Source organism: Bos grunniens, chromosome 23 (assembly GCF_055505025.1).
Source record: "Bos grunniens cultivar Pamir isolate PY7600 chromosome 23, Bosgru_T2T1.0, whole genome shotgun sequence".
NCBI lineage: Eukaryota > Metazoa > Chordata > Mammalia > Artiodactyla > Bovidae > Bos > Bos grunniens.
This window is the reverse complement of record NC_141187.1, coordinates 30,987,370-31,012,521: the sequence shown is the minus strand read 5'-3', so window position 1 is coordinate 31,012,521 and position 25,152 is coordinate 30,987,370. Positions and strand designations below refer to the sequence as shown.

Genomic DNA, 25,152 nt, shown 5'->3' with positions numbered 1-25,152 from the left:
AAAAAAAAAAAACAACAACAAAAAAGTCCTAGATATATTTTTATTATTTTTACGATCATTCTTTCTTTTTTTTTTAATAAAAAAAAAAAATTTTAAGTCCTCTATTGTTCCTTTAATTTTCACTTTTATAACCTATTACTTTGCAAAAAAAAAAAAAAAAAAAAAAGACCCTATTTTTTTCTTCTTCAGCAAACTTCATATATATATATTTTATAATTTTTTGACCTTGTTTTTTTTTGTTTGTTTGTTTTTGTTTTTTTATTCTTTTCTTTAACATTGTATTTTTGAAATTCCAAACTCTACTCTAGATTTTTAATTTTCGCTTTTTGGTATATGTTGTCAATTTTGTACCTATAGTTTTTTTGTTTTTTTTTTTATATAATTTCTGTGACTTTTTTTTTTTTCTTCTTCTCTGTTTCTTTCTCTTCTTCTTTTATATAACATTGTATATCTGACATTCCAAACTTTACTCTAGATTTTTAATTTATGCTTTTTGGTATTTGATATCAATTTTGTACCTGTATTTTCTTTATAATTTTTGTGACATTGTTCGTATTTGTTTGTTTGTTTTCTCTCTTTATTTTTCTTCTTCTTCTTCTTTTTTTTTTTTTTTAACATTGTATTTTTGAAATTCCAAACTCTACTCTAGATTTTTAAATTTTGCTTTCTGGTATTAGTTATCAATTTTGTAGCTGTACTTTCTTTATAATTTTCGCGACCTTGTTTGTTTTTGTTTGTTCGTTTTTTCTCTCTTTCTTTTCCTTCTTCCTTTCTTTAACATCGTATTTTTGAAATTCCAAACTCTACTCTAGATTTTTAATTTTCGCTTTCTGGTATTAGTTATCAATTTTGTACCTGTACTTTCTTTATAATTTTCGCGACCTTGTTTGTTTTTGTTTGTTCGGTTTTTCTCTCTTTCTTTTCCTTCTTCTTTTTTTTAACATCGTATTTTTGAAATTCCAAACTCTACTCTAGATTTTTAATTTTTGCTTTTATGTATTTGTTACCAATTTTGTACCTTTAAGGACCCAATCTTCAGGACCCATTTTTCACTAGGGAGTGAGATTACTGGCTTGACTGCTCTCTCTCCCTTTGGACCCTCCTTTTTCTCCACCAGGTCGCCTGTGTCTCCTCCCTAACCCCTCTCTACTCTACCCAACTCTGTGAATTTCTGTGTGTTCCAGACGGTGGAGAACACTTAGGGAACTGATTACTGGCTGGATCTGTCTCCCTCCTTTTCATTCCCCCCTTTTATCCTTCTGGCCACCTCTGTTACCTTCCTCCTTCTTCTCTTCTCTGTATAACACCGTGAACATCTCTGAGTGGTCCAGTTGTGGAGTGCACATAAGGAAGTGACTACTGGCTAGCCCACTCTCTCCACTATTGATTCACCTCATCTCATTTGGGTCACCTCTAACTCCCTCCTCCCTCTTCTCTTCTCCATGTAACCCTGTGAACCTCTCTGAGTGACTCTCACTGTAGAGAAACTTATCATCTTTAATGTAGATGTTTTATCAATGGTGCTGTATAGAAGGAGAAGTTTTGAAACTACTGTAAAAATAAGACCGATAATCGGAAGCAGGAGACTTAAGTCCAAACCCTGACTCCAGGGAACTCCTGACTCCAAGGAACATTCATTCACAGGAGCTCATCAAATGCCTCCATACCGACACTGAAACCAAGCACCACACAAGGGCCAATAAGTTCCAGGGCAAGACATACCAAGCAAATTCTCCAGCAACAAAGGAACACAGCCCTGAGCTTCAAGATACAGGCTGCCCAAAGTCACCCCCAAAACTATAGACATCTCATAACTCATTACTGGACATTTCATTGCACTCCAGAGAGAAGAAATACAGCTCCACCCACCAGAACACCAACACAAGCTTCCCTAACCAGGAAACCTTGACAAGCCACCTGTACAAACCCACACACAGTGAGGAAACGCCATAATAAAGAGAACTCCACAAACTGCCAGAATACAGAAAGGACACCCCAAACTCAGCAATTTAAACAAGATGAAGAGACAGAGGAATACTCAGCAGATAAAGGAACAGGATAAATGCCCACCAAACCAAACAAAAGAGGAAGAGATAGGGAATCTACCTGATAAAGAATTCCGAATAATGATAGTGAAATTGATCCAAAATCTTGAAACTAAAATGGAATCACAGATAAATAGCCTGGAGACAAGGATTGAGAAGATGCAAGAAAGGTTTAACAAGGACCTAGAAGAAATAAAAAAGAGTCAATATATAATGAATAATGCAATAAGTGAAATTAAAAACACTCTGGAGGCAACAAATAGTAGAATAACAGAGGCAGAAGACAGGATTAGTGAATTAGAAGATAGAATGGTAGAAATAAATGAATCAGAGAGGATAAAAGAAAAACGAATTAAAAGAAATGAGGACAATCTCAGAGACCTCCAGGACAATATTAAACGCTACAACATTCGAATCATAGGGGTTCCAGAAGAAGAAGACAAAAAGAAAGACCATGAGAAAATACTTGAGGAGATAATAGTGGAAAACTTCCCTAAAATGGGGAAGGAAATAATCACCCAAGTCCAAGAAACCCAGAGAGCACCAAATAGGATAAACCCAAGGAGAAACACCCCAAGACACATATTAATCAAATTAACAAAGATCAAACACAAAGAACAAATATTAAAAGCAGCAAGGGAAAAACAACAAATAACACACAAGGGAATTCCCATAAGGATAACAGCTGATCTTTCAATAGAAACTCTTCAAGCCAGGAGGGAATGGCAAGACATACTTAAAATGATGAAAGAAAATAACCTACAGCCCAGATTATTGTACCCAGCAAGGATCTCATTCAAGTATGAAGGAGAAATCAAAAGCTTTTCAGACAAGCAAAAGCTGAGAGAATTCTGCACCACCAAACCAGCTCTCCAACAAATACTAAAGGATATTCTCTAGACAGGAAACACAAAAACGGTGTATAAACTCGAACCCAAAACAATAAAGTAAATGGCAACGGGAACATACTTATCAGTAATTACCTTAAATGTAAATGGGTTGAATGCCCCAACCAAAAGACAAAGACTGGCTGAATGGATACAAAAACAAGACCCCTACATATGTTGTCTACAAGAGACCCACCTCAAAACAGGGGACACATACAGACTGAAAGTGAAGGGCTGGAAAAAGATTTTCCATGCAAATAGGGACCAAAAGAAAGCAGGAGTAACAATACTCATATCAGATAAAATAGACTTTAAAACAAAGGCTGTGAAAAGAGACAAAGAAGGTCACTACATAATGATCAAAGGATCAATCCAAGAAGAAGATATAACAATTATAAATATATATGCACCCAACACGGGAGCACCACAGTACGTAAGACAAATGCTAACAAGTATGAAAGGAGAAATTAACAATAACACAATAATAGTGGGAGACTTTAATACCCCACTTACACCTATGGATAGATCAACTAAACAGAAAATTAACAAGAAAACACAAACTTTAAATGATACAATAGACCAGTTAGACCTAATTGATATCTATAGGTCATTTCATCCCAAAACAATGAATTTCACCTTTTTCTCAAGCGCACATGGAACCTTCTCCAGGATAGATCACATCCTGGGCCATAAAGCTAGCCTTGGTAAATTCAAAAAAATAGAAATCATTCCAAGCATTTTTTCTGACCACAATGCAGTAAGATTAGATCTAAATTACAGGAGAAAAACTATTAAAAATTCCAACATATGGAGGCTGAACAACACGCTGCTGAATAACCAACAAATCACAGAAGAAATCAAAAAAGAAATCAAAATTTGCATAGAAACGAATGAAAATGAAAACACAACAACCCAAAACCTGTGGGACACGGTAAAAGCAGTCCTAAGGGGAAAGTTCATAGCAATACAGGCACACCTCAAGAAACAAGAAAAAAGTCAAATAAATAACCTAACTCTACACCTAAAGCAACTAGAAAAAGAAGAAACGAAGAACCCCAGGGTTAGTAGAAGGAAAGAAATCTTAAAAATTAGAGCAGAAATAAATGCAAAAGAAATAAAAGAGACCATAGCAAAAATCAACAAAACCAAAAGCTGGTTCTTTGAAAGGATAAATAAAATTGACAAACCATTAGCCAGACTCATCAAGAAACAAAGGGAGAAAAATCAAATCAACAAAATTAGAAACGAAAATGGAGAGATCACAACAGACAACACAGAAATACAAAGGATCATAAGAGACTACTATCAACAATTATATGCCAATAAAATGGACAACGAGGAAGAAATGGACAAATTCTTAGAAAAGTACAACTTTCCAAAACTGGACCAGGAAGAAATAGAAAATCTTAACAGACCCATCACAAGCATGGAAATTGAAACTGTAATCAAAAATCTTCCAGCAAACAAAAGCCCCGGTCCAGACAGCTTCACAGCTGAATTCTACCAAAAATTTAGAGAAGAGCTAACACCTATCCTGCTCAAACTCTTCCAGAAAATTGCAGAGGAAGGTAAACTTCCAAACTCATTCTATGAGGCCACCATCACCCTAATACCAAAACCTGACAAAGATCCCACAAAAAAAGAAAACTACAGGCCAATATCACTGATGAACATAGATGCAAAAATCCTTAACAAAATTCTAGCAATCAGAATCCAACAACACATTAAAAAGATCATACACCATGATCAAGTGGGCTTTATCCCAGGGATGCAAGGATTCTTCAATATCCGCAAATCAATCAATGTAATACACCACATTAACAAATTGAAAAATAAAAACCATATGATTATCTCAATAGATGCAGAGAAAGCCTTTGACAAAATTCAACATCCATTTATGATAAAAACTCTCCAGAAAGCAGGAATAGCAGGAACATACCTCAACATAATAAAAGCTATATATGACAAACCCACTGCAAACATTATCCTCAATGGTGAAAAATTGAAAGCATTTCCTCTAAAGTCAGGAACAAGACAAGGGTGCCCACTTTCACCATTACTATTCAACATAGTTTTGGAAGTTTTGGCCACAGCAATCAGAGCAGAAAAAGAAATAAAAGGAATCCAAATTGGAAAAGAAGAAGTAAAACTCTCACTATTTGCAGATGACATGATCCTCTACATAGAAAACCCTAAAGAGTCCACCAGAAAATTACTAGAAATAATCAATGACTACAGTAAAGTTGCAGGATATAAAATCAACACACAGAAATCCCTTGCATTCCTATACACTAATAATGAGAAAACAGAAAGAGAAATTAAGGAAACAATTCCATTCACCATTGCAACAGAAAGAATTAAATACTTAGGAATATATCTACCTAAAGAAACTAAAGACCTATATATAGAAAACTATAAAACACTGGTGAAAGAAATCAAAGAGGACACTAATAGATGGAGAAATATACCATGTTCATGGATTGGAAGAATCAATATAGTGAAAATGAGTATACTACCCAAAGCAATTTATAGATTCAACGCAATCCCTATCAAGCTACCAACAGTATTCTTCACAGAGCTAGAACAAATAATTTCACAATTTGTATGGAAATACAAAAAACCTCGAATAGCCAAAGCGATCTTGAGAAAGAAGAATGGAACTGGAGGAATCAACCTACCTGACTTCAGGCTCTACTACAAAGCCACAGTTATCAAGACAGTATGGTACTGGCACAAAGACAGAAATATTGATCAATGGAATAAAATAGAAAGCCCAGAGATAAATCCACGCACATATGGACACCTTATCTTCGACAAAGGAGGCAAGAATATACAATGGATTAAAGACAATCTCTTTAACAAGTGGTGCTGGGAAATCTGGTCAACCACTTGTAAAAGAATGAAACTGGACCACTTTCTAACACCATACACAAAAATAAACTCAAAATGGATTAAAGATCTAAACGTAAGACCAGAAACTATAAAACTCCTAGAGGAGAACATAGGCAAAACACTCTCTGACATACATCACAGCAGGATCCTCTATGACCCACCTCCCAGAATATTGGAAATAAAAGCAAAAATAAACAAATGGGACCTAATTAACCTTAAAAGCTTCTGCACATCAAAGGAAACTATTAGCAAGGTGAAAAGACAGCCTTCAGAATGGGAGAAAATAATAGCAAATGAAGCAACCAACAAACAACTAATCTCAAAAATATACAAGCAACTCCTACAGCTCAACTCCAGAAAAATAAACGACCCAATCAAAAAATGGGCCAAAGAACTAAATAGACATTTCTCCAAAAAAGACATACAGATGGCTAACAAACACATGAAAAGATGCTCAACATCACTCATTATCAGAGAAATGCAAATCAAAACCACTATGAGGTACCATTTCACACCAGTCAGAATGGCTGCGATCCAAAAGCCTACAAATAATAAATGCTGGAGAGGGTGTGGAGAAAAGGGAACCCTCTTACACTGTTGGTGGGAATGCAAACTAGTACAGCCACTATGGAGAACAGTGTGGAGATTCCTTAAAAAACAGGAAATAGAACTGCCTTATGATCCAGCAACCCCACTGCTGGGCATACACACTGAGGAAACCAGAAGGGAAAGAGACACGTGTACCCCAATGTTCATCGCAGCACTGTTTATAATAGCCAAGACATGGAAGCAACCTAGATGTCCATCAGCAGATGAATGGATAAGAAAGCAGTGGTACATATACACAATGGAGTATTACTCAGCCATTAAAAAGAATACATTTGAATCAGTTCTAATGAGGTGGATGAAACTGGAGCCTATTATACAGAGTGAAGTAAGCCAGAAGGAAAAACATAAATACAGTATTCTAACGCATATATATGGAATTTAGAAAGATGGTAACAATAACCCAGTGTACGAGACAGCAGAAGAGACACTGATGTATAGAACAGTCTTATGGACTCTGTGGGAGAGAGAGAGGGTGGGAAGATTTGGGAGAATGGCAATGAAACATGTAAAATATCATGTAGGAAACGAGTTGCCAGTCCAGGTTCGATGCATGATGCTGGATGCTTGGGGCTGGTGCACTGGGACGGCCCAGAGGGATGGTATGGGGAGGGAGGAGGGAGGAGGGTTCGGGATGGGGAACACATGTATACCTGTGGCGGATTCATTTTGATATTTGGCAAAACTAATACAATTATGTAAAGTTTAAAAATAAAATAAAATTGGAAGAATAAAAAAAAAAATTTCACCACAGAAATTTTTAATTTTATTAAATTTATTAAATTAAATTTAATAAATTATGGTAAAATTATAAACACATTTAATGACTAAAAATATGGAACTTATTCAAATAACTTGGTGCATTCTTATAACAAAGTATTACTCAGGCACTGCTGTTACAGTTAATATTTATTGACGTTGAAAAATATTTATATTTGTTAATGAAGATAATTGATTACAAATGATAAACAAGTCTCACTTATCCAATTACGTAACTAAAGCCTAATAGCAGAGACATTGCTTTTTTTTTTCTTTTCTTCACCCACAGAAAAGAATATAAGAATGCATACACTTGAGGGGCTGGGGTGAAGGTGACGGAGTTTGTCTATGATATTGCCTGGCTGGAGATAAAGCAAATGTCCAGTTGAGGAATGCCTTCCTTTACATTTCTCCCTTGAGAAAGCCCTGTTCTGGACACTCTAAACTCCATGTTAATTTGCAACTTGGAGATACAGATACCTGAGGTCTTGAACATCTATCTTCTATGTACTTCTCAGTTTTTTCTAATTTGATTTTCTCGAAAGACTACTGCTCAAGAACTATTTACTTCCACTGAATTCATTGGTTTTGGGCAGTGATATTCACTTCAGTGAAGAAATTGTAACATGCTTAAATCATGTTGCCCATCTTCTTTTCTGCATGCTGACAAAGATATAAGGCAGAAGGAGGATGACCCAGACGACAGAAGAAACCCCTCTTAATTTCTTTTATCACCACCTCTCTCTCCCTCTTGAGTGGCCTCCAGGTACATTAGCCAGCATTGACTGACTCAACAACTTTAAACACACACTTTGTCTCTCCTCCAGATTCCCTTTCAGGAGTCCTTCCTCTATGCATCTTTGCCAAATATAATCATTTTTCATACCACAAAAATAATCAGAAAAGAGCATGGCAGAAAGAAAGTTCTTGAACTTTTTTCCCAAAGGTAAAAGATATTCCTCTAGATATTTCTTCCGTTTGATAGTAGTTAAAATCTTGATATAAGCTAAATGTTCTTCAGTGGAAGAATGGATAAAGGAAAATGAGATTATCTATCTATCTGGTGCAGCCATGAGAAAGGAGATCCTTTTGCTACAACCTGTATGAAAGTACTATATTGTATCACTTAAGTGCTGAATTAAAAAAAGACAGAGAAACAGAGAATAGAGACTAGAATAGTGGGTTCCAGAGACTAGGGGGAGGGGTAAATGGAGCTTCAGTCATGTCCGACTCTCTGCGACCCCAGAGATGGCAGCCCACCAGGCTCCCCCGTCCCTGGGATTCTCCAGGCAAGAACACTGGAGTGGGTTGCCATTTCCTTCTCCAATGCATGAAAGTGAAAAGGGAAAGTGAAGTCACTCAGTCGTGTCTGACTCCTAGCGACCCCATGGACTGCAGCCTACCAGGCTCCTCTATCCATGGGATTTTCCAGGCAAGAGTACTGGAGTAGGGTGCCTTTGCCTTCTCCGAAATGGAGCAATGTATGTCAAAGGGTACAGATTTTCAGTTATAAGAGTAAGTTCTGAGGAGCTAATGTGTGACATGGTGACTTTAGTTAATAACATGGTATTGTAGACTTGAAAGTTGCTGAAAGTAGATCATAAGCATTCTCACCTCACACAGAGAAAAGAGTTAACCAATGTGAGGTGATGAATATGTTAATTTTCTTAATCTTTGTAATCATTCTGCAATATATATGTATAGCATGTTATCGTGTTGTACACTTTAAGTACATACAATTACATTTGTTCAACTTTCTTCAATAACATTAAAAAAACAAAATTTTGAAAGTATGTTTATTTCACTTAAGATGCCGTGTTACTTGTAAAAGTATATACATACCCAAATAAGCTTATAAATTTAGCTTTCATTATTCCTAAATGATTCAACAAGAGACTGATTTTATTTTATTTTTTTAAATTTTATTTTATTTTTAAACTTTACATAATTGTATTAGTTTTGCCAAATATCAAAATGAATCCATCACAGGTATACATGTGCTCCCCATGCTGAACCCTCCTCCCTCCTCCCTCCCCATACCATCCCTCTGGGTCGCCCCAGTGCACTAGCCCCAAGCATCCAGTATTGTGCATTGAACCTGGACTGGCATCTCGTTTCATACATGATATTTTACATGTTTCAATGCCATTCTCCTAAAGGGGATTTCCCAGGTGGTACAGCAGTAAACAATCTGCCTGCCAATTCAGGAAATGTGGATTCAGTCCCTGAATTGGGAAGATGCACTGGAGAAGGAAATGGCAACCCATTGCAGTATTTTTGCATGGAGAATCCCATGGACAGAGAAGCTTGGTGAGTTACAGTCCATAGGGTTGTTGGACATGACTGAGCACACGCACTTGATGAGAGCATAAAATTTGGGGACACAGAAGATGATATTGTAGAAAAATAGTAAATGAAGAGGTGTGGCGAAATATAATCTGGACTGATTCTGTTCTGCAGAATGTAAAATTGATGACAAAGACATATTTTGCTTTTTCATGACGTCACCAAATGCCAATTCCTTGTCTTTAATTAGGTGGGTGTGTGTAAGTGAGTTTTTACCTTTTTTTTTTTTTTTAATCTGAAGACATTTTATCAAAAACTGAACAAATTGCACACCTGAGTTTGCGCATTTGTGTTTTTATGTGCATGTATCACAAATGTCTTTTTTTTTTCCGTCAACTTTGAGGTATAAAAACTTGTGATCAGTTGTTAAATAGCTTATAAAATTATTTAGCTTTCCTCTCTGCTGAAATTCACCTGTGTCTGACCCTATACACACTCTGATCAAATATTTAGTTATAAGAAACATTATCAGAACTTGCTTTGTCTTTGAGTAACAAAAGACAAAAAATATGTTCCATTTATTTTTCTGATCTACTCACTCAACTGTTATTCATTATTTTTGCATTGTAATTTCTGTGGAAACAAACAATGATCACTCCTAATTCATTTCCTACTAGGCGCTTAAATTTGCTTCAGCATTCCTATCCTCTTTTCCTCCCGCTTCTACTAACAGACTTACGTAGCGACTCAAACTGAGAGCTTTTCTTTTCTTCTTAGAAAAATTACCTTAATAATTTTCAACAAATGGGAAAAGAGAATGGTTACACACAAAAAAAGAGGATGGGTCAAATATTTGAGTCAAGAAATGATGACACAAAACAATGCCTTTGTTTTTAAGAATGCCTTTTTAATAATTACCATTTTTCCTTCTCCGTGGAAACTGACTAGTTATGAAAATCTGAGTTTACTTCAAATTTTAGAAGTAAATAGTAATAATGTTATTTCCCTCAATTGAATTTTGTGTCCATTTTTCTCTTTTACAATAACAGACTAATGGAAGAAAATAATGAAACATCTGGGGGAGATTTTATTTTGCTTGGATTCTCAGACCAGCCTCAATTGGAGGCCATCCTTTTTGTGGTCATTTTGATATCCTATCTTTTGACCATCCTGGGCAACACAGCCATTATCCTGGTCTCCTGACTGGACTCCAAACTTCACACACCTATGTATTTCTTCCTCACAAATCTCTCCTTTCTTGACCTTTTCTTAACTACCAGCATCGTCCCCCAGTTATTGTGGAACCTGAAGGGACCAGCCAAGACCATCGCATCAACAGGCTGTGCCATACAACTCTATTTGTCCCTTTCACTGGGTTCCACTGAGTGTGTTCTCCTGACCATCATGGCATTTGACCGCTATGTAGCGGGCTGCAGACCTCTCAATTACACCAGTGTTATGCACCCATCATTTTGTAAGTCCTTAGGAGGAATAGCCTGGCTATGTGGAATAGGAAACACTCTTATCCAAGGAACCATCACCCTTCACCTTCCTCGCTGTGGACATCGCCATGTGCACAACTTCTTATGCGAAGTGCCTGCCATGATCAATTTGGCCCGCTTTGACATCCATGCAAATGAAGTCCAGCTTTTTGTGGCCACATTAGTTCTCCTTCTTCTTCCTGTGGCATTGATATTGGTCTCTTATGGATTCATCGTGCAAGCAGTGAAAAAAATTAAGTCATTCCAAGCTTGGTGTAAGGCACTAGGGACCTGCGGTTCCCATCTGCTGGTGGTGTCCCTCTTCTTTGGGACCAGCTCAGCCATATACATTCAACCAAAGAGATTCTATGGCCATAGCCAGGGGGAGTTCCTTCCACTCTTCTACACTATTGTAACTTCCACCCTCAACCCCCTCATATATACTCTGAGGAACAAGGATATGAAAGGAGCCCTGAGAAGAATGCTGAGAATAGAACAAAATTCCTAAGGAAAAATCAAGGAAACAGTGACTTTTCATGGAGGAAAATTATTAAGGAGACCTAAGATTTAATAACTACTCCCAAGTGACTGCTTACCTTTCTGTCTGTATTTATCAACAATATGGCTACTGTGGTTTAGAAAAAAGAAGCACATGTAGACTCTACTTGTGTATCTCATGGAACTTCATCTGTGTGTGTGTGTGTGTGTGTTTTATAAACATATTCATACTTTCTTCTACTAAATGTCTTTAAAGGGCATATCCCAGAATAGGGAGATTCAGTGATCTACCCAATATGCATGTGCTTACATATTTGATTAGGGAATTAGATAGTGTTTAATATGAAACAGAAAATGCAAAAGTATATATTAGCATGAGGAAATTACTCTTCTTTTGTAAAAGAGCCCTAGTGTGACATTGTTTAAAACATTCTACCACAGTATCCCAATTCTTTCAAGGAAAAAACAACAACAACAACAAAACAAAACTTGAAAATATGGGCTCTTTTTACAGTAATGCACCAGATTTGTGAATCTACTTAAAATGCTATTAAAGAAGAGAAAGGTTTGCTTTTAAATGAAAGCAATAGAAATAACTGTTAAATAATTATAGAAGTTACTTAATAATTTAATGAAATACTAAAACCTAATGTGATACTAAAATTTAATGTAACTTAATGTAATCTAATTTCAAATGGACTGAGGGTCTACAGGGCAAAACCTTGTATTGAATCTTACTCGATGCTGTATTTCTTATTTCAGGGTCTCTGAGATTGTAAAACACATGGGTTCTGAAGCCAGACTTGGTTTGAAACTTTGCTCTTTCTATTAGCTATATAAAACCTTTTGTTCTTTACTTAATCTCTCTGTTCCTCAGTTTAATCACCTCACAGGTCTGCAGTGAGAATTAAATACATTAATTCATGCAATGTACTTTAAAATGACTCATGGCTCTGGTAAGTGCTGAATAAATCTTAAAGATTATTAAATACTTTCGAAAACACTATGGTGTTCTATAGCCTCCAAATTCTTCAGTCTTCCTCCATCCTTCTTAATTTGTGCTTGACTTGTTTGCAATTGTCTTGTATTCTGCATTGTCTTGTACATTGCGCTTCTTTTTCATTGTGTTGAAAACACTGAGACCAACCAAAATCTCTCTTTACTTCACTTCTCTTTAGATCAGCACCAATTTTCACTTCTTAAGAGCCAGTTTAGATTGTGTAACCTGTGCTGTAGAGAATATGATTGATATTTTGGGTCAAAATGCTTGAGTTCAAAACCCAATCTATCAATTTAATCAAGTAGATCAGTAATTAATACTTGAGTAGTAATAAGAGTTCCTAATTTACATGACTGTTGTGATAAATAAATCTGAGTTTAGCCCACGGTCTGTTATATATTAATAGAGGGTTCAGGATGGGGAACGTGGGTATACCTGTGGCAGATTCATTTTGATGTTTGGCAAAACAAATACAATATTGTAAAGTTTAAAAATAAAATAAAATTTAAAAAAAAAGAAAGAAATCACACAATAATTAAGGCTACTTCTACACCACTTTTGTGATTTAAAAACTCATCACTCATTATCAGAGAAATGCAAATCAAAACCACTATGAGGTACCATTTCACGCCAGTCAGAATGGCTGCGATCCAAAAGTCTACAAGCTATAAATGCTGGAGAGGGTGTGGAGAAAAGGGAACCCTCTTACACTGTTGGTGGGAATGCAAACTGGTACAGCCACAATGGAGAACAGTGTGGAGATTCCTTCAAAAACTGGAAATAGAACTGCCTTATGATCCAGCAATCCCACTGCTGGGCATACACACTGAGGAAACCAGAAGAGAAAGAGACACGTGTACCCCAATGTTCATCACAGCACTGTTTATAATAGCCAGGACATGGAAGCAACCTAGATGTCCATCAGCAGATGAATGGATAAAAAAGCAGTGGTACATATACACAATGGAGTATTACTCAGCCATTAAAAAGAATACATTTGAATCAGTTCTAATGAGGTGGATGAAACTGGAGTCTATTATACAGAGTGAAGTAAGCCAGAAAGAAAAACACCAATACAGTATACTAATGCATATGTATGGAATTTAGAAAGATGGTAACAATAACCCTGTGTACGAGACAGCAAAAGAGACACTGATGTATAGATCAGTCTTATGGACTCTGTGGGAGAGGGAGAGGGTGGGGAGATTTGGGAGAATGGCATTGAAACATGTATAATATCATGTATGAAACGAGTCGCCAGTCCAGGTTCGATGCACAATACTGGATGCTTGGGGCTGGTGCACTGGGACGACCCAGAGGGAGGGTAGGGGAGGGAGGAGGGAGGAGGGTTCAGGATGGGGAACACAGGTATACCTGTGGTGGATTCATTTCGATATTTGGCAAATTAATACAATATTGTAAAGTTTAAAAATAAAATAAAATTTAAAAAATAAATAAATAAATAAAATAAAATAAAATAAAAACTCATGATGACTTGATAGACCTTAACCATTTGATCTCTCTGATAGAAACTTTTACCACTTTCTAAAATTATTTTAATAACCTTTAAATAGACCAAAGGATCCCCATTCCTTTTCATAACTCCTCTAACTCAGCATAAAATCTAAATATGAGTTCTACTTTATAGTTAGGTTTACCTGACCCTCACATGAATATCAAAGTCTTCTTAATCTTATTCCCTATTGTTATCTTAATCCTTTCCCTCCATCTTATTCACATTCCATTGCCCTAATTCAGATTCTCTATCTTGATTTTAAATAAGTTTGCAAGCATGTGACTCTGAGCTGAGAAGAGTTTATGGATATATTCAGTGTGGAGATTATAGTTATTTCAATAACTGTGAGTGTCTTCAACTGTGTAATATGCTCTCTGCTGCACAACAGACCTTTACACCAACCCAAGCAGTAGTTCACCTTCTAATCTCTTAGACACTTATTGTTATCTATGACTGAATTTCTAAAACCTCCAAACGGTTTCTTCAAACCTTTCTTTTCTCCATAAGTTTGATTATTCCATAAAATTATTTTCCATATATAATTCCACTTTTCTGATTTAAATGGCTTCAAATGATTGCTGTTCTTTAGTTGCTAAGCCTTGTGCTACTCTTTTGTGACCCCATGAACTGTAGCCCTCCAGGCTCCTCTGTCCATGGGATTTCCCAGGCAAGAATACTAGAGTGGGTTGCCATTTCATTCTCTAGGGGATCTTCCCAGCCCAGGGATCAAACCTGCATCTCCTGCATTGGCGGGCAGATTCTTTACCACTGAGCCACTGATTACTAATGTCAAAAAACAAAAATTCAGCCTAATAAATTTTAAGATTTAATTGGTTTTATTTAGCAAGCCATAAATCAGGTAGCTTCCCATCTACCAAGTAAAGAGAAGTTATACATAATAGGAGACTTTTATAGGCAGAAGGAGAAAAGACTGGATTGTTTCAGGTTCAGGTAAGCTACCTAGGGGGATGAAAAGGGACTATGTATTAGATTACCTCACTGGCGCTATCAACAAAAATTTAATCAGCCTCAGCCTATCTAAGAAATAATTTGAAAATTTTATTCAAGCCAAATTTAAGGATTATAACCCAAGAAGAGCATCTCAGAAAGCTCAGAGAACTGTTCCCCCATTAGAAGTCAAAACACAGTTTATATGTTTCTTGGGATAGAGGGCTGTACATCAAATGATGTATTCTTGACAGTTTATATAATCAGATTTTAGCACCTTCATGGTGAGTCATATGACCCTAAACAAGATCAAGAAGAAATGCTGTCTTTTAAAGAGTTGGCTTGAGGCTGCCAACTTTATGGATGATCAGGTGTTCCTGCCAATGAGACAGGTTTAATGAACACATAATGTAGAGACACAATTCACTGTGTAGGAAGAGAGGAGGCTAAGGGCAGAGAAGAAATTTTATGTTTAAATTTTTATAGTACCGTCAGAAAGTATTAATTTTATTTCAGTGCGTTGACAAGAAAATTCCAGACTGACTAGCTAAAACTACACTCCTTAAGGAGGCTGTAACTAACAATTAGGTTAGTTTTTTTTTTTAATAATTATTTTATTTTTATTATTATTATTTTTTTTTACTTTACAATATTGTATTGGTTTTGCCATACATCAACATACATCCACCATGAGTGTACACGTATTCCCCATCCTGAACCCCTCTCCCACCTCCCTCCCCATACCATCCCTCTGGGTCATCCCAATAAACCAGCCCCAAGCTTCCTGTATACTGCATCGAACCTGGACTGGCGATTCGTTTCTTATATGATACTATACATGTTTTAATGCAATTCTCCCAAATCATCCCCCCTCCCTCTCCCACAGAGTCCAAAAGACTGTTCTATACATCTGTGTCTCTTTTGCTGTCTCGCATACAGGGTTGTTGTTACCATCTTTCTAAATTCCATATATATGCGTTAGTATACTGTATTGGTGTTTTTCTTTCTGGCTTACTTCACTCTGTATAATAGGCTCCAGTTTCATCCATCTCATTAGAACTGATTCAAATGTATTCTTTTTAATGGCTGAGTAATACTCCATTGTGTATATGTACCACTGCTTTTTTATCCATTCATCTGCTGATGGACATCTAGGTTGCTTCCATGTCCTGGCTATTATAAACAGTGCTGCGATGAACATTGGGGTACACGTGTCTATTTCACTTCTGGTTTCCTCGGTGTGTATGCCCAGCGGTGGGATTGCTGGGTCGTATGGCAGTTTTATTTCCAGTTTTTTAAGGAATCTCCACACTGTTCTCCATAGTGGCTGTACAATAATAGTGGGAGACTTTAATACCCCACTCACACCTATGGATAGATCAACTAAACAGAAAATTAACAAAGAAACACAAACTTTAAATGATACAATAGACCAGTTAGACCTAATTGATATCTATAGGACATTTCACCCCAAAACAATGAATTTCATCTTTTTCTCAAGCGCACATGGAACCTTCTCCAGGATAGATCACATCCTGGGTCATAAATCTAGCCTTGGTAAATTCAAAAAATTGAAATCATTCCAAGCATCTTTTCTGACCACAATGCAGTAAGATTAGATCTCAATTGCAGGAGAAAACATATTAAAAATTCCAACATATGGAGGCTTAACAACACACTGCTGAATAACCAACAAATCACAGAAGAAATCAAAATATGCATAGAAATGAATGAAAATGAAAACACAACAACCCCCAACCTATGGGACACTGTAAAAGCAGTGCTAAGGGGAAAGTTCGTAGCAATACAGGCATACCTCAAGAAACAAGAAAAATGTCAAATAAATAACCTAACTCTACACCTAAAGCAACTAGAAAAGGAAGAAATGAAGAACCCCAGGGTTAGTAGAAGGAAAGAAATCTTAAAAATTAGGGCAGAAATAAATGCAAAAGAAACAAAGGAGACCATAGCAAAAATCAACAAAGCCAAAAGCTGGTTCTTTGAAAGGATAAATAAAATTGACAAGCCATTAGCCAGACTCATCAAGAAACAAAGGGAGAAAAATCAAATCAATAAAATTAGAAATGAAAATGGAAAGATCACAACAGACAACACACAAATACAAAGGATCATAAGAGACTACTATCAGCAATTATATGCCAATAAAATGGACAATGTGGAAGAAATGGACAAATTCTTTAAAAAGTACAACTTTCGAAAACTGAACCAGGAAGAAACAGTAAATCTTAACAGGTTAGGTTTTATGTCTCAGTTTACTTTTCTTTTTTCCTTTCCTTCTTTTTTTTTAAATTTTAATTTTTAAATTTTTTTTTACTTTACAATATTGTATTGGTTTTGCTTTTCTGAGCTTAGCACAGTTACTCCATCTGGGGTGGGTCATTTCTTTTTTTAAATAAAGTCTCAGGAGCACAGAATTCCAGGTTCTCTAGCATTATGATCTAATTTATTCTTTATCTTCTACAACATGTTGTCATTCATCTTTTGTTCAATTAATATTTAAATACCCAGCAGTTTCTTAATATTCAGGGCAAGTTATTGAACTTGTAGGTAAAATTATTCCACTATAGTGAGTAGAACAATAATACCAAGTTCCTAAGGTGGTGAGTGATAAGTGAGGTACCTCATGTAACATGCTTGGCAGAGTGCTTGGCACCTAGCAAACTCAATCCATGTTTACCCATGATATCCTAACAGTAAGAGTACTCATGGGGTGTGATTAAAGTAGAAGAACAACAATTTTATTCCTTTATCTATCCTGCCTGTACCATGTAAGCAGTTCTTTCCCTGCTCCTGGATAACATCTTTAGAATGTCTCATAATCTTTCCAGCCATTTTCAAATGGTAACAATGTCAACTTTTACTAATAAAGTGTTTTCACATTAGTAATTAAAATGTCCACTGTCCAGTGACACTTAATTCACATAAAGATTCTGTGTTTCCTGAGCTTGAGCCTGTTCCTGTCAGAGACCTTACAGTGGGGATTTGGGTGAGATCAGTCCCTGCTTTCAGAGAAGGCAATGGCACCCCACTCCAGTACTTTTGCCTAGAAAATCCCATGGACGGAGGAGCCTAGTAGGCTGCAGTCCATGGGGTCGCTAGAGTCGGACACGACTGAGGAACTTCACTTTCACTTTTCACTTTCATGCATTGGAGAAGGAAATGGCAACCCACTCCAGTGTTCTTGCCTGGAGAATCCCAGGGACGGGAAGCCTGGTGGGCTGCCATCTATGGGTCGCACAGAGTCGGACACGACTCAAGTGACTTGGCAGCAGTAGCAGCAGTCCCTGCTTTCCATCTTGTGCATCTTCCTCTGTGCCTCTAGCTGATAAGTGTAGTTTCTGAACTGCCAGGGTAAACCTGTAGGGGAATCTAGGTGGGAATGTTTACTAGTTTCTGTAGTCAAAGACTGACTTTTCAGTTTTTCACATTTATGTTATTTTTAGTCAATTAGCTAACTTCATCAGTTATCAGTTCAGTTCAGTCTTTCAGTCATGTCCGACTCTTTGCGACCCCATGAATCGCAACATGCCAGGCCTCCCTGTCCATCACCATCTCCCGGAGTTCACTCAAACTCACATCCATCGAGTCAGTGATGCCATCCAGCCATCTGTCGTCCCCTTCTCCTCCTGCCCCCAATCCCTCCCAGCATCAGAGTTTTTCCAATGAGTCAACTCTTCGCATGAGGTGGCCAAAGTACTGGAGTTTCAGCTTTAGCATCATTCCTTCCAAAGAAATCCCAGGGCTGATCTCCTTCAGAATGGACTGGTTGGATTTCCTTGCAGTCCAAGGGACTCTCAAGAGTCTTCTCCAACACCACAGTTCAAAAGCATCAATTCTTCTGTGCTCAGCTTTCTTCACAGTCCAACTCTCACCTCCATGCATGACTACTGGAAAAACCATAGCCTTGACTAGATGGACCTTTGTTGGCAAAGTAATGTCTCTGCTTTTCAATATGCTATCTGGGTTGGTCATAACTTTCCTTCCAAGGAGTAAGCGTCTTTTAATTTCATGGCTGCAGTCACCATCTGCAGTGATTTTGGAGCCCCCCAAAATAAAGTCTGACACTGTTTCCACTGTTTCCCCATCTATTTCTCATGAAGTGATGGGACTGGATGCCATGATCTTTGTTTTGTGAATGTTGAGCTTTAAGCCAACTTTTTCACTCTCCACTTTCACTTTCATCAAGAGGCTTTTGAGTTCCTCTTCACTTTCTGCCATAAGGGTGGTGTCATCTGCACATCTGAGGTTATTGATATTTCTCCCGGCAATCTTGATTCCAGTTTGTGCTTTTTCCAGTCCAGCGTTTCTCATGATGTACTCTGCATATAAGTTGAATAAGCAGGGTGACTGTATACAGCCTTGACGTACTCCTTTTCCTATTTGGAACCAGTCTGTTGTTCCATGTCCAGTTCTAACTGTTGCTTCCTGACCTGCATACAAATTTCTCAAGAGGCAGGTCAGGTGGTCTAGTATTCCCATCTCTTTCAGAATTTTCCACAGTTTATTGTGATCCACACAGTCAAAGGCTTTGGCATAGTCATCAGTTATCAGGGGAGTACAAATTGAAATCATGAAATATACAACCAGATTGGCTAAAATTTAAAATACAGAAAGTATGAAGATATATTTGTATCTTCAATTCAAATATACAAAATTTCTTCTTGTATATTCTTAAATATACAAATATTCAAGATTACAATTCAATTTGTATTCTTCAATTACAAATATAACAGAATATATTTGTAACTAGCAGGTACATATATGTATAATATAGATTATATTATTAGAAATTTAACATGAACATGGCAGAAATTAGAAAACAACTCAGTGTTGGGTGGTTATGAGAGCAGAGTTTAAATATCTCTGTAGTTTGGCCTGGATGGAAACAACAGTGAAAAATCAGAGGGACAAAACTCTCTCTTTCAGGATCATCTCCTGGGACAGTTCTTCTTATGAAGCCTAATATTAATTGCCATGTTGGGAGAACTGTTTCCATGGAACTTTTCCTTATTTGGTGTTCTGTATCCTTTCCAGTCTCTCCTGACTTGCTGACCTTCCGAAAGCTCCATCTTAAATAACAGTCCCTAAAACTAGTACATGGGCCTTCAGAGCTCATTTCAAGGTAATAATAATTTGAATCCTATGACTTAAAGTTCTTTTTCACAATAAGAGTATCAGTATTCCCCAAAAAAGGAAATCTGGAAATGTTCCTCTTTTAACTTATTTACTTTTTCTGATGCCTTGCTTTTATATCTATATCATGCTTATGACTCTTAACTTTTAATGGCAAATTGAGATTCTATTTTAAAGTGATGTTCATTCAGGTGTGGAGATAATATGGTACATGGGTGATGATAAATTTTGCATCATACTGGAATAGAATCCTTCTAGAAGCCTAAAGTAAACATACTGTTATAACTTTCTGTATAAATAAGGAGCAAATTCATGACTGTGAATTGATCTTTCATGGTATTTCTGTTGAGGTATTGCATATGTGTGTGGGGAAATGTGGCAGAATTTAAAACACAGGAGAAATTCTCATTAGAGAGGATAAGGTAGCAACCTGCAGTCTGAATTAAAATCAAACAAGGGACCTGGGTTTGGCTTTTTGTTACTCTTTTGATAGGAAAAATGAATACTTTTTAGGGAACTAAATAGTTGAAAATTGACCATGAATAATAGAATTGAAGGAATTACACATGTATGAATGTATTTGTATTTTTGTGCATGCATATGAAGATATATAATTATGACAGTGTTTATAAGAAAAATATGTCTGTATAATATAAACTGGTTTGTTCCTTAGAGATCCTTTTGTATGCTCATTTTACTGTTATTTACTTTTGCTATTTTGAGTGATCACTCAGAGACATCATGCTGCTGTTGAATGTCTAGATTCCACACTGGATGCTTCCCTTAACTTCTTTCCTTTTCACTGGGTTCTACTAAGTATCATATTTATGTGATAAGTTAAATCAATACATCTTATATATAAGAGTATATTTTACATCCATGAATAATTTTCCCAAAAGTAATAAAACAATTTTAGGATATGCAATTATTAAGGAAGAAATTTGAAATCTGAGTGATTTTCACTGATGACATGTAAAAGCTTCTGTTTGTCTTAAACAGGAAATAGAGTTACTGTCTTTGGGGAATAAGGTTTGTATCAGTGAATATACTTTAAACATTTGCATTTATAGCTGTTTGGACTTTTTAAAAGTCCATTACAAATCCTGGCCTTTTAATCTTCCTGAAGATAAAAATTCAATGTGGATTTGAAGTGCATTGAAGCAGCCTTTTTCATCCCACCAAAGATGCTTCCTTTCCTGATCCTCATTCCTTTAATCAGATTCAACCACCTCTTCTTTCAACACACAAGACAGGAAAGCTGACTCCTTTCCTCAACACCACTCACCAAAGAAGGCAAGGAGGTTTGCTCTAAATATGTTCATGAATTTACATCACTATTAAGTGGTAGGATAAATGAGTTGACTAATCCTTAAAGGAAATAGATTTTTGAAATCATGTGTGCATAATGATTGAGTATTTGGATATAAATGTTAATATTATTTCTTTCAATAGCCAAATGTTTGCCATTTTATAGGAAAAATAATCTCTATAATCTCCAGAAGTAGGCTGTATTTATATATATGAAAATGCTGGGGAAAAAATGCCCAACTTAAAATTCCAGTTGAAGAATTGAAATATTATTTACACATATTATACATCAGTATTACTGAGTTTTCCCCATCTAATTTGAATGATTTTTCAGAGCTATAAATTAATCATGTGCTAATGATTATTAATAACAATTAATATCAATATTAATATTGATATTCAAAATTAATTACAATTAATATTGAATTGATAACAATCTTAATAATATTAATAATCAGATCAGATCAGTCGCTCAGTCGTGTCGGACTCTTTCCGACCCCATGAATCGCAGCACGCCAGGCCTCCCTGTCCATCACCAACTCCCGAAGTTCACTCAGACTCACGTCCATCGAGTCAGTGATGCCATCCAGCCATCTCATCCTCTGTCGTCCGCTTCTCCTCCTGCCCCCAATCCTTCCCAGCATCAGAGTCTTCTCCAATGAGTCAACTCTTCGCATGAGGTGGCCAAAGTACTGGAGTTTCAGCTTTAGCATCATTCCTTCCAAAGAAATCCCAGGGCTGATCTCCTTTAGAATGGACTGGTTGGATCTCCTTGCAGTCCAAGGGACTCTCAACAGTCTTCCCCAATACCACAGTTCAAAAGCATCAATTCTTCAGCGCTCAGCCTTCTTCACAGTCCAACTCTCACATCCATACATGACCACTGGAAAAACCATAGCCTTGACTAGATGGACCTTTGTTGGCAAAGTAATGTCTCTGCTTTTCAATATACTATCTAGGTTGGTCATAACTTTCCTTCCAAGGAGTAAGCGTCTTTTAATTTCATGGCTGCAGTCACCATCTGTACTGATTTTGGAGCCCAGAAAAATAAAGTCTGACACTGTTTCCACTGTTTCCCCATCTATTTCTCATGAAGTGATGGGACCAGATGCCATGATCTTCGTTTTGTGAATGTTGAGCTTTAAGCCAACTTTTTCACTCTCCACTTTCACTTTCATCAAGAGGCTTTTGAGTTCCTCTTCACTTTCTGCCATAAGGGTGGTGTCATCTGCACATCTGAGGTTATTGATATTTCTCCCGGCAATCTTGATTCCAGCTTGTGTTTCTTCCAGTCCAGTGTTTCTCATGATGTACTCTGTATAGAAGTTAAATAAGCAGGGTGACAATATACAGCCTTGACGTACTCCTTTTCCTATTTGGAACCAGTCTGTTGCTCCATGTCCAGTTCTAACTGTTTCTTCGTGACCTGCATACAAATTTCTCAAGAGGCAGATCAGGTGGTCTGGTATTCCCATCTCTTTCAGAATTTTCCACAGTTTATTGTGATCCACACAGTCAAAGGCTTTGGCATACTCAATAAAGCAGAAATAGATGTTCTTCTGGAACTCTCTTGCTTTTTCCATGATCCAGTGGATGTTGGCAATTTGATCTCTTGTTCCTCTGCCTTTTCTAAAACCAGCTTGAACATCAGGAAGTTCATGGTTCACATATTGCTGAAGCCTGGCTTGGAGAATTTTGAGCATTACTTTACTAGCATGTGAGATGAGTGCAATTGTGCAGTAGTTTGAGCATTCTTTGGCATTACCTTTCTTTGGGATTGGAATGAATACTGACCTCTTCCAGTCCTGTGGCCACTGCTGAGTTTTCCAAATTTGCTGGCATATTGAGTGCAGCACTTTCACAGCATCATCTTTCAGGATTTGAAATAGCTCAACTGGAATTCCATCGTCTCCACTAGCTTTGTTCATAGTGATGCTTTCTAAGGCCCACTTGACTTCACATTTCAGGATATCTGGCTCTAGGTGAGTGATCACACCATCGTGATTATCTGGGTCTTGAAGATCTTTTTTGTACAGTTCTTCTGTGTATTCTTGCCATCTCTCCTTAATATCTTCTGCTTCTGTTAGGTCCATACCATTTCTGTCCTTGATCAAGCCCATCTTTGCATGAAATGTTCCCTTGGTATCTCTGATTTTCTTGAAGAGATCCCTAGTCTTTCCCATTCTGTTGTTTTCCTCTATTTCTTTGCATTGATCACTGAAGAAGCCTTTCTTATCTCTTCTTGCTATTCTTTGAAACTCTGCATTCAGATGCTTATATCTTTCCTTTTCTCCTTTGCTTTTCGCTTCTCTTCTTTTCACAGCTATTTGTAAGGCCTCCCCAGCCAGCCATTTTTCTTTTTTGCATTTCTTTTCCATGGGAATGGTCTTGATCCCTGTCTCCTGTACAATGTCACGAACCTCATTCCATAGTTCATCAGGCACTCTATCTATCAGATCTAGACCCTTAAATCTATTTCTCACTTCCACTGTATAATCATAAGGGATTTGATTTAGGTCATACCTGAATGGTCTAGTGGTTTTCCCTACTTTCTTCAATTTAAGTCTGAATTTGGCAATAAGGATTTCATGGTCTGAGCCACAGTCAGCTCCTGGTCTTGTTTTTGCTGACTGTATAGAGCTTCTCCATCTTTGGCTGCAAGGAATATAATCAGTCTCTTTTCGGTGTTGACCATCTGGTGATGTCCATGTATAGAGTCTTCTCTTGTGTTGTTGAAAGAGGGTGTCTGTTATGACCAGTGCATTTTCTTGGCAAAACTCTATCAGTCTTTGCCCTGCTTCATTCCATATTCCAAGGCTAAATTTGCCTGTTACTCCAGGTGTTTCTTGACTTCCTACTTTTGCATTCCAGTCCCCTATAGTGAAAAGGACATCTTTTGGGGGTGTTAGTTCTAAAAGGTCTTGTAGGTCTTCATAGAACCATTCAACTTCAGCTTCTTCAGCATTACTGGTTGGGGCATAGACTTGGCTTATTGTGATATTGAATGGATTGCCTTGGAAGCGAACAGAGATCATTCTGTCGTTTTTGAGATTGCATCCAAGTACTGCATTTCGGACTCTTTTGTTGACCATGATGGCCACTCCATTTCTTCTGAGGGATTCCTGCCCGCAGTAGTAGATATAATTGTCATCTGAGTTAAATTCACCCATTCCAGTCCATTTTAGTTCGCTGATTCCTAGAATGTCAACATTCACTCTTGCCATCTCTTGTTTGACCACTTCCAATTTGCCTTGATTCATGGACCTGACATTCCAGGTTCCTATGCAATATTGCTCTTTACAACATCGGACCTTGCTTCTATCACCAGTCACATCCACAGCTGGGTATTGCTTTGCTTTGGCTCCATCCCTTCATTCTTTCTGGAGTTATTTTTCCACTGATCTCCAGTACCATATTGGGCACCTACTGACCTGGGGAGTTTCTCTTTCAGTACCCTATCATTTTGCCTTTTCATACTGTTCATGGGGTTTTCAAGGCAAGAATTCTGAAGTGGTTTACCATTCCCTTCTCCAGTGGACCACATCCTGTCAGATTTCTCCACTATGACCCACCCATCTTGGTTTGCCCCATGGGCATGGCTTAGTTTCACTGAGTTAGACAAGGCTGTGGTCCTAGTGTTATTCTTCTGCTATTCTTTATTTTTTTGTGATAAATTTTATCTCAACTTCTAATAGTTATCACACAAGGAAATTCTTAAATTAGCCATCATGTACATCTCTTTGTAGTCTGGGCTTTATTGTCATTTGCTGCA

The 25,152-nt window shown here is 37.1% G+C and overlaps 1 protein-coding gene and 1 pseudogene across 1 annotated transcript in view; both read left to right on the top strand.

Annotated features, from left to right (window-relative positions):
* LOC147347218 (olfactory receptor 12D1-like) overlaps positions 1 to 25,152 on the top strand; it is a 165,405-nt gene that overhangs the window by 1,382 nt on the left and 138,871 nt on the right. The window lies entirely within an intron of this gene.
* LOC147347230 (olfactory receptor 2G3-like) lies at positions 10,526 to 11,502 on the top strand (annotated as a pseudogene).